The sequence below is a fragment of the Terrapene carolina genome, unplaced genomic scaffold (assembly GCF_002925995.2).
Source record: "Terrapene carolina triunguis isolate 2854851 unplaced genomic scaffold, T_m_triunguis-2.0 Scaffold68, whole genome shotgun sequence".
Lineage (NCBI taxonomy): Eukaryota > Metazoa > Chordata > Testudines > Emydidae > Terrapene > Terrapene triunguis.
Genome location: NW_020664419.1, coordinates 33,049,381 through 33,064,795, shown reverse-complemented (window position 1 = coordinate 33,064,795; position 15,415 = coordinate 33,049,381). Strand labels below are relative to the sequence as shown.

The 15,415-nt window shown below is 46.6% G+C and overlaps 1 protein-coding gene across 1 annotated transcript in view; it reads right to left on the bottom strand.

Moving 5' to 3' along the window:
• The window catches only part of TRABD (TraB domain containing), a 58,027-nt gene extending 54,852 nt beyond the window's left edge, over positions 1–3,175 (bottom strand). The window contains exon 1 of the mRNA XM_026648938.1: positions 3,053–3,175. The gene's annotated coding sequence lies outside the window, so the exon portion shown is untranslated. The remainder of the gene's footprint in view (positions 1–3,052) is intronic.
• Between the last annotated feature and the right edge of the window lie 12,240 nt (positions 3,176–15,415).

The window sequence follows — 15,415 nt, the reverse complement described above, 5'->3', positions numbered from 1 at the left end:
TTTCCCAAAAAACAAGAAAGGCCTTAGATCTGTGCCTGACTTATAATTTTTCAGCATGTAGCAGTAAGAATACACCCCAAAAAAAAAAATCTATTTAACACTATCACCATTGAATTAAACAAGACATGAGTATACAGTTAGAACACTGGGATGCTAGGGTTACAGATGCTGATGTTACAGGTATAGGGTGACCAGATGTCCCGATTTTATAGGGACAGTCCCAATTTTTGGGTCTTTTTCTTATATAGGCTCTATTACCCCCCACCCCCTGTCCCAATTTTTCACACTTGCTGTCTAGTCACCCGATACAGGTAGCTCTTCCCCTCCCCCAATCAAAACTCAAAACCTAGAAAAATCAAATTGCTGAAACACGAGAATCTGCTTAATCCACAAACAGAAAAAGGATAAGACAATGAATTCTGTAACCATTTTTTGACCAAGAAACCCAATCAACCCACTATAATCAAGCAATTTAAATATCTAGAGATAATATTATGTAAATGTATTTTTCCCTGTAAGTTTAATGTTTGTTGAAAATGCGGGACTGAAAGTCCTAGAAGAAAATTTCCTTTATTTTGTGCATTTGTTTTGTTTTTTTAGGTTAATTAAAAGGAACAGAATCCATCTTATTTACTCAAAAGACCAATGCAAAATGAACATTCTCCAGGCATATAGTTAAATTTGATAATTCTTAGGGAAAACTACTGACAGTGCCATGCATGCACAGGTACAGTGTCACTTTGCAAAGTTTAATCTCTTGGGCATTTTTCCTCCAGAAGCAACAGTTAGCAGTTGTCAAGTTGTTTTCTACTTCAGTAAATACAAAATGAAAGTCTCTCAAACAGGTAAACCCTTATAAAAACAATAAACAAAAACATCCAAAAGTCAAACACTTTCCCTGGAACCTGGTTAAAAATAAATACCCCAATCCTGCAAACAGCAACACATAGGAGTAGTCCCAAGTGTAAAGTTCAGCATGTGCTGAAATGCTGGCAGGTTTGGGGCCAAAAATTTGCTACCAAGATCTGTGTGAACCACGACTACTTTCAGAGCTTAATTCAAGCGCTTTATTTTACAGGAGTTTACTGTAAGTTATGGCACAATACTAACATCTGACAAGAAAACAGGAGTATGAAGACAAAAATGTGAGGGGAGGGAAAGTGGTTGTTGTTGTTTTTTTAAGACTGAAGTAAAACAAAAACAAACAAAAATCACAGAAGTGTCCAAAGCTCTTAGCACCTTCTGTTTTCAAATCACCACACAACCACCGCGATCCTGATCCTGCCATACTGCCTGTTAATACAGACTCATGCACCAGGATGCAGACCTATTGAAGCCAACGAGAATTTGTACAAGGATTTGTGCAACCATTTGCAGGACCACTGTCTTAAAGATGGATTTTTTACTCTAAATTGGGTTTATGTCCACTCTTAATCTATGAATTATGCTGAGGAAGTTCTATGGCCATTGACCTGCATTGTATAGGCAATCAGACTAGAGGACAACAGTGGTCCCATCTGGCCTTGGAAACTACGAAGCTATGATGTACAAAGAAAGCCTTTTTAAATGCTTCATGCTGCTTTGGCCCTGAATGCAGCTCAGGGGACAGGTGGTGGGAAAAATGGCTTTTTCTCTCTCCTTTACACATCTCCTTTAATGTTTAAAGTCCTGCTCTGAGCTGAATATCATTATTTCCGTTTTACAAAAGTGGGAACTGAAGCACAGATAGTTTAAAGCAACTTGCATAAGGCCATCTAGCAAGGCAGTGGCATACCCTGGGTTAGAGTTCCTACCTCCCAGCCATGTGTTCAGTCCACGAGAACATGCTACTTCACTTACATTGCTTTGCTGACAGCAAATCTGACAGCCACTCTATCTGGTTATTCACACTCACCAATAATTGTATCTTTATCATATTCTACATCCTCACACAGAACTTAAGGCTTACAGCTTATTTAAACCTAATATTGATTTTCAATTATTTTCTCCACTACATAATGAGGTGCGGAGGGGGAACCCTGAAAGTTGTTTAAAGTTATTCAGCAATAGATATAACAATTTGCAACCTTTGGTTTAAGTTGATGCACTTTTGCCCCTTCATGACTGCTTCTGATTTTCTTTTGAAGTTTGTTAAAAAGATAACTCTTCACAAAGCTTCAGAACTTTGCTGACTAAGAAAATAACGCCAAACAATTCTGCTTGTGAAGGGACTTCTCCCATGGAAAGAACTGTTCATGCATGTAAATAGTACCTTGCATAAAACTTTCTAGTAATTATAGGTTTAAAAGTGCACTGTTCCTAATTAACTGACTGCCATGAGCAACGTGAGCCACCCCCAGCACCTGGGAAAGGAATGAAGCAGTTGGAGGAGGGCAGAGCAGGAAGTGATTAGAAGAAGCTTTTACCTCACTCAAGTACTTTGTGACACATACGTTAAATAGCATGGTGTGGTCAGTTTCTGTCGTGTCACAAGGCCCCTGGAAAGATTACAAAAGTTCCAGGGTATGAATTTTCTCAGTCCCACACCCCATATGCTACCAACTTCCTGATCAAACAAAAGCTCGGCAACTATGACATTTTCTGAACTCTTCCTTCACACGCACTCCCTTCGCCCAAAGAAGAACCCCACTTCAGGGTGGAGAATCACTAAGAGAGCCGATATTTTCGAGTGAAACATGTTTCGTGGAGACGGGGGGGGGGGGGGGGGGGGGGGGGGAAGAGGGAGGCAAAGGCGGATATCCTGGATCTTAATATTAAACTTCCCTCCTGGTAAAATCTCTGCAAAGAGCCTGGAATACGTGAAGCAGGAGGAACAATGTGACATCCCCCACCCCACTCCGGATTCTTGGACACACTGTCGCAGGCAGGCACAGTGTAGCTGCCGCATGGACCTCGGACTCCCCAAACTGTGCCTGAGCCCGCCGCACAGCTGCAACATGGCAACAACATGCTGCTGCCGCCGCCGCGGAACAGCCAGGGCAGCCCCCGCCTCGGTGCATTTAGCCCGGACGAGCCGGGATGCAGAATTAAGCCCCCGCCCCCACTGACTTACTTTGCGGGCGCCGCTCGCGTGTGAGTGCCCCGGGAGGGAGGCAGGATCGCGGCTGCTCAGACACCGCCGCGAGGAGGAGGAGAAGCAAAGGCGAGCGGCGCTCTCCTGCTCCGAGGGGCACGTTAGCCGCCGGACAACATGTTGTATTAGTCATTCATACGGGGCGGGGAGGGAGGAGAAAAGCGGGTCGCTCTGCACCCTGGGAGCTGTAGTTCCCCTTGGCCGCCCCGGCTGCGCCGTACCGGGAAGCGGGGGTGAGCAAGGGATGATAAACTACAGCTCCCACGGTGCACCGCCAGCGCATGTGCCACGCTGCTGCTAGTGGTTTCCCCTCTGCCCTAGCTGGGAGCTGAGGCGTGTGGCTGGTGCTGCTGCCCGATCCCTTCTGCCCAGTGCGGCCGCCTGGGCAGAAGGCGGGCGGGCGGGGTTGTTGTGAGATGTGGCTGGCTCCTCTGCCCATAGCGAAACCGATGGGAATCTGGGGCTCGGCAGAGCCCGCCTCTCTCCTTCGCCTGTTGTTGCAGATCATAGAATATCAGGGTTGGAAGGGACCTCAGGAGGGCATCTAGTCCAACCCCCTGCTCAGAGCAGGACCAACACCAACTAAATCAACCAACTCGATGCTGCTGATGCAGTCACCCAGTCCTGCCCCTGCCCCTGCTCCTACTTCCCTTGGAGCAGCCTTGGGGCACTAGGCAGAGTTTAAAGTGTGTGTTTAAAGGTTATAGCTCCTACTCAGGGGCCACCTCCTGTCTCCCCATAAAACAAATCTATGGAGGTCTCAGTGTATAGTTTTCTGACATTTAAAGTCTTGTTGGTATCATTCAATCACCAGCTTAGACTGAAGCCCTGTGCATCGTACTGTATTTCTTCAGACATAAGTAGGGGAAGTTTAGAGATAAGCCTGAAGCAAAGAGAGAGTAAATTTTTCAAAAGTACCTAGGTGACTTAGCCACTTAGGAGCCTATGTATCACAAAGGCAATGGGATTTAGATTCCTAGGGGCCTAAGTCACTTAGGGCCCCTGAGTCATTTCAATGCTTTTTGAAAATTTTACTCCTAGTCTTGCTAGACCCACACATCCAAATCCGGTCATCTCAGCCTTTCTTCCATCTGAGTCAGACTAATCACGTTCTTTCCATGTGTTCTTTCTTTACTGTCTACACGTAATAGGGTGAAGGGTGTATTTTGGTCAAGATCTTAAAATCCAAGGTCCATCCGCTCTCCATTCTCTATAGACTTTAATCACATGGCACTTACTATATGAGCAGCATTTTACTCCGGTGTCCTTAACCAAAATGTTCTTTCACATTAGTGTTGGTCTCTGGCTGGACACAGGGCTATCACCCTTCACCCAGAGGTGCTTAATGACTTGTTTGTTTTGGTTTTCACCAAGAAGGTTAGTGGCGATTGGATGTCTAAAACAGTGAATACCCATGAAAATGAGGTAGGATCAGAGTCTAAAATAGGGAAATTTAGACAAGTTAGATGTCTTCAAATCATCAGGGCCTGATGAAATGCATCCTAGAATAATCAAGGAGCTGACTGAGGAGATATCTGAGCCATTAGCAATTATCTTTGAAAAGTCATGGAAGACGGGAGACATTCCAGAAGACTGGAAAAGGGCAAATACAGTGCCCATCTATAAAAAGGGAAATAAGGACAACCCAGGGAATTACAGACCAGTCAGCTTAACTTCTGTACCCGGAAAGATAATGGAGCAAATAATTAAGCAATCAATTTGCAAACACCTAGAAGATAATAAGGTGATAAATAACAGTCAGCATGGATTTGTCAAGAACAGATTGTGTCAAACCAACCTGATAAGCTTTCTTTGACAGGGTAACAAGCCTTGTGGGTAGTGGGGCAGTGGTAGATGTGGTATATCTTGACTTTGGTAAGGCTTTTGATACTGTTTCACATGTAAAAAGCAACAGAGGGTCCTGTGGCACCTTTAAGACTAACAGAAGTATTGGAGCATAAGCTTTCGTGGGTGAATGCCCACTTGCGTCTGATGAAGTGGGCATTCACCCACGAAAGCTTATGCTCCAATACATCTGTTAGTCTTAAAGGTGCCACAGGACCCTCTGTTGCTTTTTACAGATTCAGACTAACATGGCTACCCCTCTGATACTGTTTCACATGACCTCATAAAAAAAAAACTAGGGAAATACAACCTAGATGGAGCTACTATAAGGTGGGTGCATAACTGGTTGGAAAATCGTTCCCAGAGAGTAATCATCAGTGGTTCACAGTCATGCTGGAAGGGCATAACGAGTGGGGTCCCGCAAGGATCTGTTCTGGGTACGGTTCTGTTCAATATCTTCATCAATGATTTAGATAATGGCATAGAGAGTACACTTATAAAGTTTGCGGATGATACCAAGGTGGGAGGGGTTGCAAGTGCTTTGGAGGACAGGATTAAAATTCAAAATGATCTGGACAAACTGGAGAAATGGTCTGAAGTAAATAGGATGAAATTCCATAAGGACAAAGGCAAAGTACTCCACTTAGGAAGGAACAATCAGTTGCAGACATACAAAATGGGAAATGACTGCCTAGGAAGGAGTACTGTGGAAAGGGATCTGGGGGTCATAGTGGATCACAAACTAAATATGAGTCAACAGTGTAACGCTGTTGCAAAAAAAGCAAACAACATTCTGGGATGAATTAGCAGGAGTATTGTAAGCAAGACATGAGAAGTAATTCTTCCACTCTACTCTGCACTGATTAGGCCTCAAGTGGAGTATTGTGTCCAGTTGTGGGTGCCACATTTCAGGAAAGATGTGGACAAATTGGAGAAATTCCAGAGAAGAGCAACAAAAATGATTAAAGATCTAGAAAACATGACCTATGAGGGAAGATTGAAAAAATTGGGTTTGTTTAGTCTGGAGAAGAGAAGACTGAAAGGGGACATGATAACAGTTTTCAAGTACATAAAAGGTTGTTACAAGGAGGATGGAGAAAAATTGTTCTTCTTAACCTCTGAGGATAGGACAAGAAGCAATGGGCTTAAATTGCAGCAATGGCAGTTTAGGTTGGACATTAGGAAAAACTTCCTAACTGTCAGAGTGGTTAAGCACTGGAATAAATTGCCTAGGGAGGTGGTGGAATCTCCGTCATTGGGGATTTTTAAGAGCAGGTTGGACAAACACCTGTCAGGGATGGTCTAGATAACACTTGCTTTGAGTGCAGGGGACTGGACTAGATGACCTCTCGAGGTCCCTTCCAGTTCTATGATTCTACAGTTCTATGAAGAGCTGACTGTATTTCAGTGATGCTGTATGTATAAAACTATACAGGAATAAAAGGCGCACTGTAAATGTAAGGTATCATTATTATGGCATGTCCAGTTCAGAACTATGACCACCGTGAACACGCCTGCTATTTGTTTCATTTGTCTCCGTCCCCCTGCCTGACTCTGGCTGTCTCCTTCATTCCATTTCCCCTCTTTCCCCGTGGTCCGTCCTTGCCTTTGTGGTTGCATAGTTAACGTTTTACTTGTAAAACCTGGAAAAATCAATACCTGTTTAATCACAGGCTGTATAATGCAATACTTCAGAAACAAAAACTGGGACTAGACGTGTACAAATGTCTCAGGGAGAATACGTTCTGGGCCAGAAAAACCTCTTCCCGTGGGGCCAGGTGTGAGAGCTCATTATAGGAACTGATTGTTTACTAATACCTTGTCCAGCCCCTTTTTCCTGTGCCTCCTCCCGCTCATTGGCATTTATATGTTCAGAATGGACAATATTTCTTCTTTATCTGGAGTTTTCACTAGGACAGAGTTTAACACAAACTTTACAGTGTTCCTCATCTGTTTTTCTTCTGTTTTTTCACTCAAATATTTTACTTGATTAACATATTGTAGCTCAGAGTTGGGCTGAATTGGTTAGGAAATATGTGGTATGTGGAAATCAGGTACAAACATATTGGTGTTTCTTGCTATGGCAAGGAACTACACTTTCCATTAAGAGTAATAATAGTTTGTACTTACCACGCAACCAAGGATTAGACACTGACATGGAAGAGAACATGAACAATTATATTAGGTTTGATCAACTCAATTTATAAGGGGTATAACTCTTCTGCTTCTGGACATAAGCCAACCACTGACCGATGGGTTAGGAAGAAACTTCCCCAATGGCTTATTCCACAGATGTCCACTATAGGTTTTCTTACATCTTCTTCAGAAACCATCTGGTACAGATCACCATCCAAGACAGGCTAGATGGGACCTACTGATCTACTCTGGTCTGGCAATTCCTACATTCGTTTGAGATAGTGTGAGACCGTGCTAACCTATTGTTCCCCTGGTTTACAACATTGTACCCTGGTTATGTCAACAGGGGCATATGCTTCCACTTCTGATTATTGTTTTCACTCCTACTTCAGCAAGAGCAGAATGGTGGTTGAATGTGCCTTTGCAAGGATGAAGGTAAGATGGAGGGGCCTTCTGCAGAGAAACAATGTTATTGACTGTACCTTCTGTATTGTTTCAGCCTGCTCTATGGTGCACAACATTTTTGAAAGCAAAGAGGAAGTGCTCCAAAGGGTGGGGACCGATCAGGCAGAGGAAGCCGCAGCATGGCTACAGTCAGGGTCCCAAGGGTTGCAGGACTCAGCAGCTGCTGACAAAAACAGGCTTGCTTGTATCATTAGAGATGCCCACCGCAGGAACTTTTCAAGTGACATAGTTGACAGTGTTGACAGCTGTGCTTTTTTTCTAATTTTTTTTTTTGTAGTTTTGAGGAAGAGAGGGTTGTAAATTGAATGCTAAATTAATTGAATTGAATTAATTAGCAGCTACTAGGTAGGTTATTGCTGTCTGCTAAGTAGCTTATCATAATAGATCTATCTGGCTTTTTCAGTTGGCCTTAATACCATGTGTCTCTTTTTGAGAACTTCATTGTTGACCTGGAACAATTTTGGTGCCAGTGACAAGAGCCATTGGGAAACAGGGAGGCAGCAATAGGGGGGCTGATATATGCTTTTTTTCAGGATGTCACATTTCAGATTATTTTAAAACTCCTTAACATATGTAGGTGAAACGTTGGGCACTGTCAGCAAAATGGAAAAAAAAAACCAGAGTAAACTAATGTTACTTTCTTCCCAACTCTATAGACCATTCACAGCTGTTGATTTTGTGGAAGAACTTTTCCAGATATAGGATCCATGCAGGACAGCTGCTCCAGTGCCTAGACTGTATAGAGTATTTCAGTAGGGGGCTCCAACATAGCACCAGCAGAAGAGCTTCAGTGACTAGCCATCAATCACCGTAGAGCACTGAAGAACATTTCTGAAGTGTCTTTAGTAAAATGTACATGTAACCCCTTTGGGGTTTAGAGAGCATGGCCCTTTAAATCTTTTTCCTAAGGGGGAGGGGGAGAGTAAGAAAAAAGGAGGGAAACTCCAGGGGGCAGCACTGGAGCTCCAGGGAGGGGGAGAGGCAGCCTGCAGGCCCTGGAAAAGTGAAGCAGCAGAGAACCTGCCTGAAGCCTGGGAAGGACAGGGCCGATCGGGGACACCCCAGGACAGGAGCCAGGAGGAGCACTGTGCCAGGGAGGAATTGCCCGAGAAGGACTGGAGCTGGACCCAGTATCACTGCTGCCCAGAGCTGCATGGGGCTGTGAGTACTGGGGCTTGTGACTCTGCATTGGGGACAAGGAGGGAGGTTGCTAGCTAGTTAAGTGGGGAGGGGGTCGCTCTGTGTGGCTTTGCAGAGAGCGGCAGAAGAGGGCACTGGAGGAGTTTGTTGGGGGAAAGTTCACTGGCGCCGAAGACGACCAGGATCACCCAAGACTCACCACTGGACTGGAACTTTGCTCAGGACTCCTGAACTCTGTGTGCAGACACATTGCTCAGTGTCTGCCCTTCCAGACTGTGCTACCACTGGGCCTGTGGGGCCTTGGCTTGGATGCAGCCCTGACTTACTGCTCCCCCTATATTTCCCCTTGTTGTTTTTCTCCTCTCATCCCTCTGTAAATAAATATTTCCCTTGTTATATCCACTGTACTTTTCCTGTGGGTGTGTGTGTTCACTCTGGGGGGTTTGGAACAGGTGCCCCTGGGGTGGAAGGGATTTCTCCTGCTGCATTCCTGCGCGCGCCATCTCTTGGCCAGAGCTGCCTGCAGAGCAGACTCCATCTTGGCCACGAGGGAGCTAAAGTTACATACACATTCCTGTAGGGGGCTCCAAAGCAGGACCTCATTGATAAGTTGCTGTATCTGCACTGCACTGCACTGAGGAGACATTAAAAGGACCACACACACACAAATCGAGCCTGTGCCTTTTTATGTTTCTTGATGATGTATACAGAAAATCTGAATAGTGTTGGTGGCTTGTGTGTGTGTGTATATGTGTGAGTGGTCTTTTAAAAAACAACTGCAGGAAGGAGGGGGTTACCTGTGTTTTACATTAGTAATTCAGGTTTTGCCTGCCCTGAAAGACTTCATGGAGACTGGAGAACTAGTGAAGTGATGGCGTCACAAAGTCAAGCAACTGAAAGTTGAGAGGGGATGTGGTTTTCATAGAGTCATAGAATGTAAAGCCAAAAGGGGCCATCAGATCATCCAATCTGACCTCCTGTCTACCACAGGGCACCAACCCCACCCAACACCTGCATACTACACCCAACAACTGAAATTAGAACAGGGTATTACAGCTCTCAGGAGACCAAACTATTATGTGCTACAAGCAGAGAACAGAAGGGACCAAAGTGCACCAGTGCCAGTGGCCCCTGCAATGGCAGGAAATTGAGTAAATGAGATATACCCACATAATCCTGACAAACAACCAATGCTCCACACTGCAGATGCAGAGGAAGACAAAAACTCCCCAAGGACACTTCTAATCTGACCTGGGGAAAAAATCCCTTCCTGACCCCACATATGACCCTGAGCATGTAAACAAGGACCAGGCAGGCTATAGGCGCCGAGTTTCTAATCTGCCGGGGGGTGCTCCCATCAGCTCCGCCCTTTCCTGCTCCCACTCCACCCCTTCCCCCAAAGCCCCACCCTTGCCCTGCTTCTTCCCACCCCTGCTCTGCCCCGGCCCCGCCTCTTCCCCACCCAGTTCCGCCCCCTCCCCCGAGTGCGCTGCGCACTCACTTATCCCCCCTCAGAGCCTCCTGATGCCACGAAACAGCTGTTCCGCGGCAGGAGGCTCTGATCCGCAGGGCCCACTGGTGGGCAAGAGGCACTGGGGAGAGAGAGAGAAGCATTGATAGGGGGGCTGCCAGTGGGTGCTGACCATCCACCATATTTTTCCCCGTGGGTGCTACAGCCCCAGAGCACCCTTGGATTTGGCGCCTATGAGCCAGGCAAGCACCCAAGAGAGAGAACGCTCAGTGCCACCTCAGAGCAGCAGCCCACCTCATCCAGTTTTAATGGATTGTTTAAAACTCATTGGGGGAAATCCTGGCTCTATTGAAATTAATGGCAAAACTTCCATTGACCTGAGTGAGCCAGGATGCCACCCACTGTTCTGTTTGTTCTCGTCAACACCTATTTAATTTCAATTAAACAGCATTATGGGTAGAGATTCACCATGTCGTCCTTCAGTTAAGATGTAAGAGCTCCCAATACATCTTATAATTATAAGATTAAAAATCAAGCAGAAAACCCCCTTAAAAGCCTTTTAGGCCTTATTTATCAAAACGGCGTTTTAATTTTTAAAAAATCCTATGCATTTCACCTCTAAAATCTTACCTCTAGGGTTCTGAGATCAGTCCGAGTTTTGTCACTGACTTCATTGGGTGCAAGCACAGACCTTAAATGAGCACACACCCAGAACTTAGCCTTAAATACTGGCCTGCCAGTGGTTACTGGTGCACTTAGGGAGAGGGGAGGATTTAATAGAAAAGTATTTTTTATTAAAGTAATGCTTTTAATGCACCTTTAAATCTAAGACTTTGAGCTCCCCTCTCCCCCTGCATTACTTATGCAGTGCATCCAAATTTTCCATTGACTTCAATAGGAGTTTTATGCCCTCAAAGGCATTTATCCTTAACTCAGCTATATTTTTCCCCCAAGAATTACACCAAAACCTCCCATTGTTTTCTTGCCATGTGTCAGAAAAACTTGGGCTACGAATGGCATTTTGGCATTAGCTCAGGTTCTCCTTTTCTTCTCGTTTAATTCAGACTCATTATTTGAAGAGAGAACTCTGTGATTTAATTGTTTCTATGCAGCAACAGGACTCTAGATAAAAGCAACATTTCATCTTATCTTCCGCAGCTTTGTTCCATCATGGAACTTCTTTGTGTCTCTGGTGAACAGAAAGATTAAATTTTGCATGTCACACTGGCATTCTTTAATTTCTAACCTACAAAACTGTAGCAGAGTCTACTCACGGCAGGTGTGCCGTGGATCCCTGGATCCAGCATGGGGTAGCAGCTCTTCTCCTCCTTTGGTGGTCCCTGCCAACAGCTGCCCTGGCCCTGTAGTGGTCTGCCTCTTTCTGTGACTTGGCCATCCAGCCAGCTTACTTTTAGTCATGCCTCCTCTGGAAAAAACAAGCCACGCAAATCAGTGGTTTGGCACCTTCACACTGGAGGTTCGCCCCAATGTCAGGCTTTTAGGGCCTGCCAGCCCTTGGTTCCGGGATCTTCATACCCCACCCTTTGTGGGCTGGGAGCGGAACCCAGGCCCGCCCTCTACTCTGGGTTCCAGCCCAGGGACCCTGTATGAAGCCGAGGAGGTCTGTTTGTTCAGACCCTCTGCTACATTCTTGAGCTACTTCCTACCATGACTAGTTAGGCCTTTCTCACAGTCTCTTCCCCCACTGACTCTTCTGCAGGTCTCAAAACAATAGAGGAGCCAAATTAGCTATAAAAACAAATGAAACAGGCCTACGTGTCCCAACGTGGCTCTGATCCTTAAAGGTATCTATGTAGGCTCTATCCCCAACTGGTTCTTCCTTCCAGGCAGCTTCAAGGACAACCTCTAGCCCCAGGCAAGCCTTCCTTCCCTGGGCTAGCTAAGGAGGTCTGTTCCAGCTCTCAGTGGGGGTTTGTCTACACTTAAAATGCTGCAGCTGCACTGCTGTAGCACTTCAGTGAAGACATTACCTATGCCTATGGGAGGGGTTCTCCTGTAGCCGTAGGGTACTCCACCTCCCCAAAAGGCAGTAGCTAGGTTGATGGGAGAATACTGTATACAACTGGGGTTAGGTCGGGTTAACTGCATTGCTCAGGGGTCTGGATTTTTCATACCTTTGAGCGACATATCTATACCGACCTAATTTCCTAGTGTAGACCAGGCCTTAGTGACCACTGAACTTTTCCACTTTTATATCCTCCGTCCAAGCTTGACGCCTTGCACAGGTGTAACTGGGTAGGGCTGCTTGGGCCCACATTAACCCCTTCATGGTCAGTGTGGATCTTTATACCCCAGCAGACACCCTCCTCCTCAAGACAGTATCCAGGGTACTGGTATAAGAGGACAGATTCCCCTTCTCCCCCTGAAAAAAAACCCTGCATTTTGGTGTGCTTTCCTGCCCAGTCTTGGACCCAGAATGAGAAGGGCTTGAGGGACAGGTACCACTGCATTAACCGAGGGTTTGTGTCCATCATGGGATTTATCCACCTGAGGGGGAAGTGATCTATAACCAGGAGGATCTGTTTTCCAAGGAGGTAATAGTGGAGCTCAGCTATGGCAATCATAGGTGCTGACTTTCTAATGTGCCAGGGGGTACTCCCCCCGGCTCCACCCCAGGCCTTGTCCCCCCTCTACCCCTTCCCCCAAGGCTCCACCTCCATCCTGCCTCTTCCCACCCCTGCCCTGCCTCTTCCTACCCCCGCCCCACCTCTTCCCGCCCTGTTCCGCCCCCTCCCTTGAGCGCATCCTACCCTCGCTCCTCTGCCCCTCCCGCCCAGCGCCTCCTGCACACCGCAGAACTGATCCGCAGTGGGCAGGAAGTGCTGGGAGGGAGGGGGAGGTGCTGATGCGGGGGCTGCTGGTGGGTGCTTAGCACCCACCATTTTTTTCCTGTGGATGCTCCACAGCTGGAGCCTCCCCAGAGTCAGCGCCTATGATGGCCATTTCACCACCAATCAATCTTTCTCAATGACGGAGCAGGCATTTCCCCAGGAAAATAGTTTCCAGTAATATACAGCACTGATGCTCCTCTCCATCTATTTCTTGGGACAATATGGCTCCCAATCCTACTTCTGAAGTGTCTGGTGCCCTACTTAGGCAATCCTTCAGTGGCTGGAAGGCCTTCTCATATTTCTTCAGATCAGTGACCCTTCCTAGGGTCTGCAAGAGGGACCGCTACTGTGGAGAATCTATGTACAAATCTGCAGTAATACCCCATGATCCTGAGAAATCTCAGAACCTGTCTCTTCATTGTTGGACCAGAGTAGGTTTTAAACTTAGACTTTGTCAGTCAGGGGCCAGACTTGGCTTTTCCGCAGTGCATATCCAAGTAAGTCATCTTCTACCTTCCGATTTTACATTTTGCTGGGTTTGCCATCAACCCAGCCTCCTTTAGAGACTGGAGGACTATAACTTCTTGTTTTAGATGGGTTTCCCAGTCCTGTCTACAGATAACCACGTCATCCAAAGAGGCGTCGTACAAACCATGAAGAGGGAGCCACTGGAAGGTGGCAGGAGCTCCATGGACGCCAAAGGACATAGTTCAAAACTGGTATAACCCAAAGGCTAGAGAGAAGGCAATCTTCCCACAGGATTCTGGCATAAGTAGGATCTGCCAGTACCTCTTTGAGACAGGGTATACAAAAACCTGCACCAGAAAGGAAGGGGTTAAAGAGTTATTTTGGGCCCAAGCAGCCTCACCCTGCCACACCTGTAAAGCATGCATGGGCTGGAGGAGGAGCTTAAAAAGGGGACCAGAACAGCTCACTGGCAGGCAGCCAGTGGAGGTGAACAGACCTACATTCCTAGCTTCTCAGAGGAAGCACTATGGGAGGTTCGGTTGCCTGGGGCCACTGGCTATTGAGACTCTGCCTGAGCTGTTGAGGGAAGAAAACTCTGGACACCTGCAAGGTCTGGATTTATCCTTTGATTAATTTTGTTTAAATGTTTTCACTTTGCCCTTTTGTATAAAGAGACTGGTAGAAAGCAATCCAGGGGAAAAGCAATACACCACTTTTGGGGTGCAGAACCTTGCTGCCTACCACAGTGCCCTGGATTAGAACCTGTGAGCGAGGGTGGGCCCAGGTTCCCCTGCCAACCTGCAGATTTGGCTGAAGATGAAAAGCATACCCCAATATAAAGAATCTGCACCCTATAACCCTATAACAAGGAGGGTCAGAACTATAGGACCTTGATCCTATTGAGGCTGGGGGCCCCTTGCCTGACAGCAAGGCTATCCTTTGTTGGACTATTTGTACTCACCCAAAGGGATGAACGTAATTTGTGACATGGCCAGAGGGCTGAGTCATGAAAAAGGATAGATCATAGCAAGGCAGGAGCAGCATGGAGTGGGGGTGCCAGGAATGAAGAGAACCTCTTACACCCATGCCCAACTGCAAGGGGGTGCCTGGGGTTAGTGAACCCCCTTCACAGAGGATTAATGTGGCGATATACTTCTCTGCATCCAGGCAGTCTAGGAGTTCACCGACCTAAGGTATGTGATTCACATCAGACTTGGAAATGTCACTAACCTTCTGGAAGGAATGCAGAATCCATCTGGTTTGGAGACTGGTTCTACTGGGCTTCAGCAGTCACTGTGAGATTCCTCAGTGACGCCCAATTCCAACACAGCCTGGAGCTCTTGCTTCACTATCTCATGCATCTTCCAGGAAAGTGGCTAGGGACTTTCCCAGACTTGGTGCCCTGGCTCCATCTGGACACAGTGCTGGTTAGGTGGGTCTGGCCTGGCAGGGACAAAAATACTGTCAGGAAGGCAGTGACTACCTGCTTCATTTTCTCAGGGCAACCATATGGACTTTGGCCTCCATGTGGTGGGTGCTTGTGGATTGAATTCTGGCTCTGTTGGACCTGGTGCCATAAATAAGCCTTCCTGGGCCTTTCAGAGTTTCAAGAGATTTACATAGTAAATTTGCATAATCTTCCACTTACCCAGTAGTCTTATTTTATAGTTGGCCAGCCCCACATAATGTATTATTTCAGTGGTTCTCAACCAGGAGTCTGGGGCCCCCTGCGGGGGCTGCAAGCAGATTTCAGGGGGTCTGCCAAGTAGGACCAGTGTTAGACTTGCTGGTACCCAGGGTAGATAGCCGAAGTCCCACTGCATGGGGTTGAAGCCTGGAGCCCTGAGCACACCAATAGTCTGGCAACGTCACAATGAAGGTTCAGCGTAACTTCAGGCTTTTGGGGCCTGCCAGCCCTTGGCTTCAGGATCTTCACACTTCCACCCTTGGTGGACTGTGAGGGGA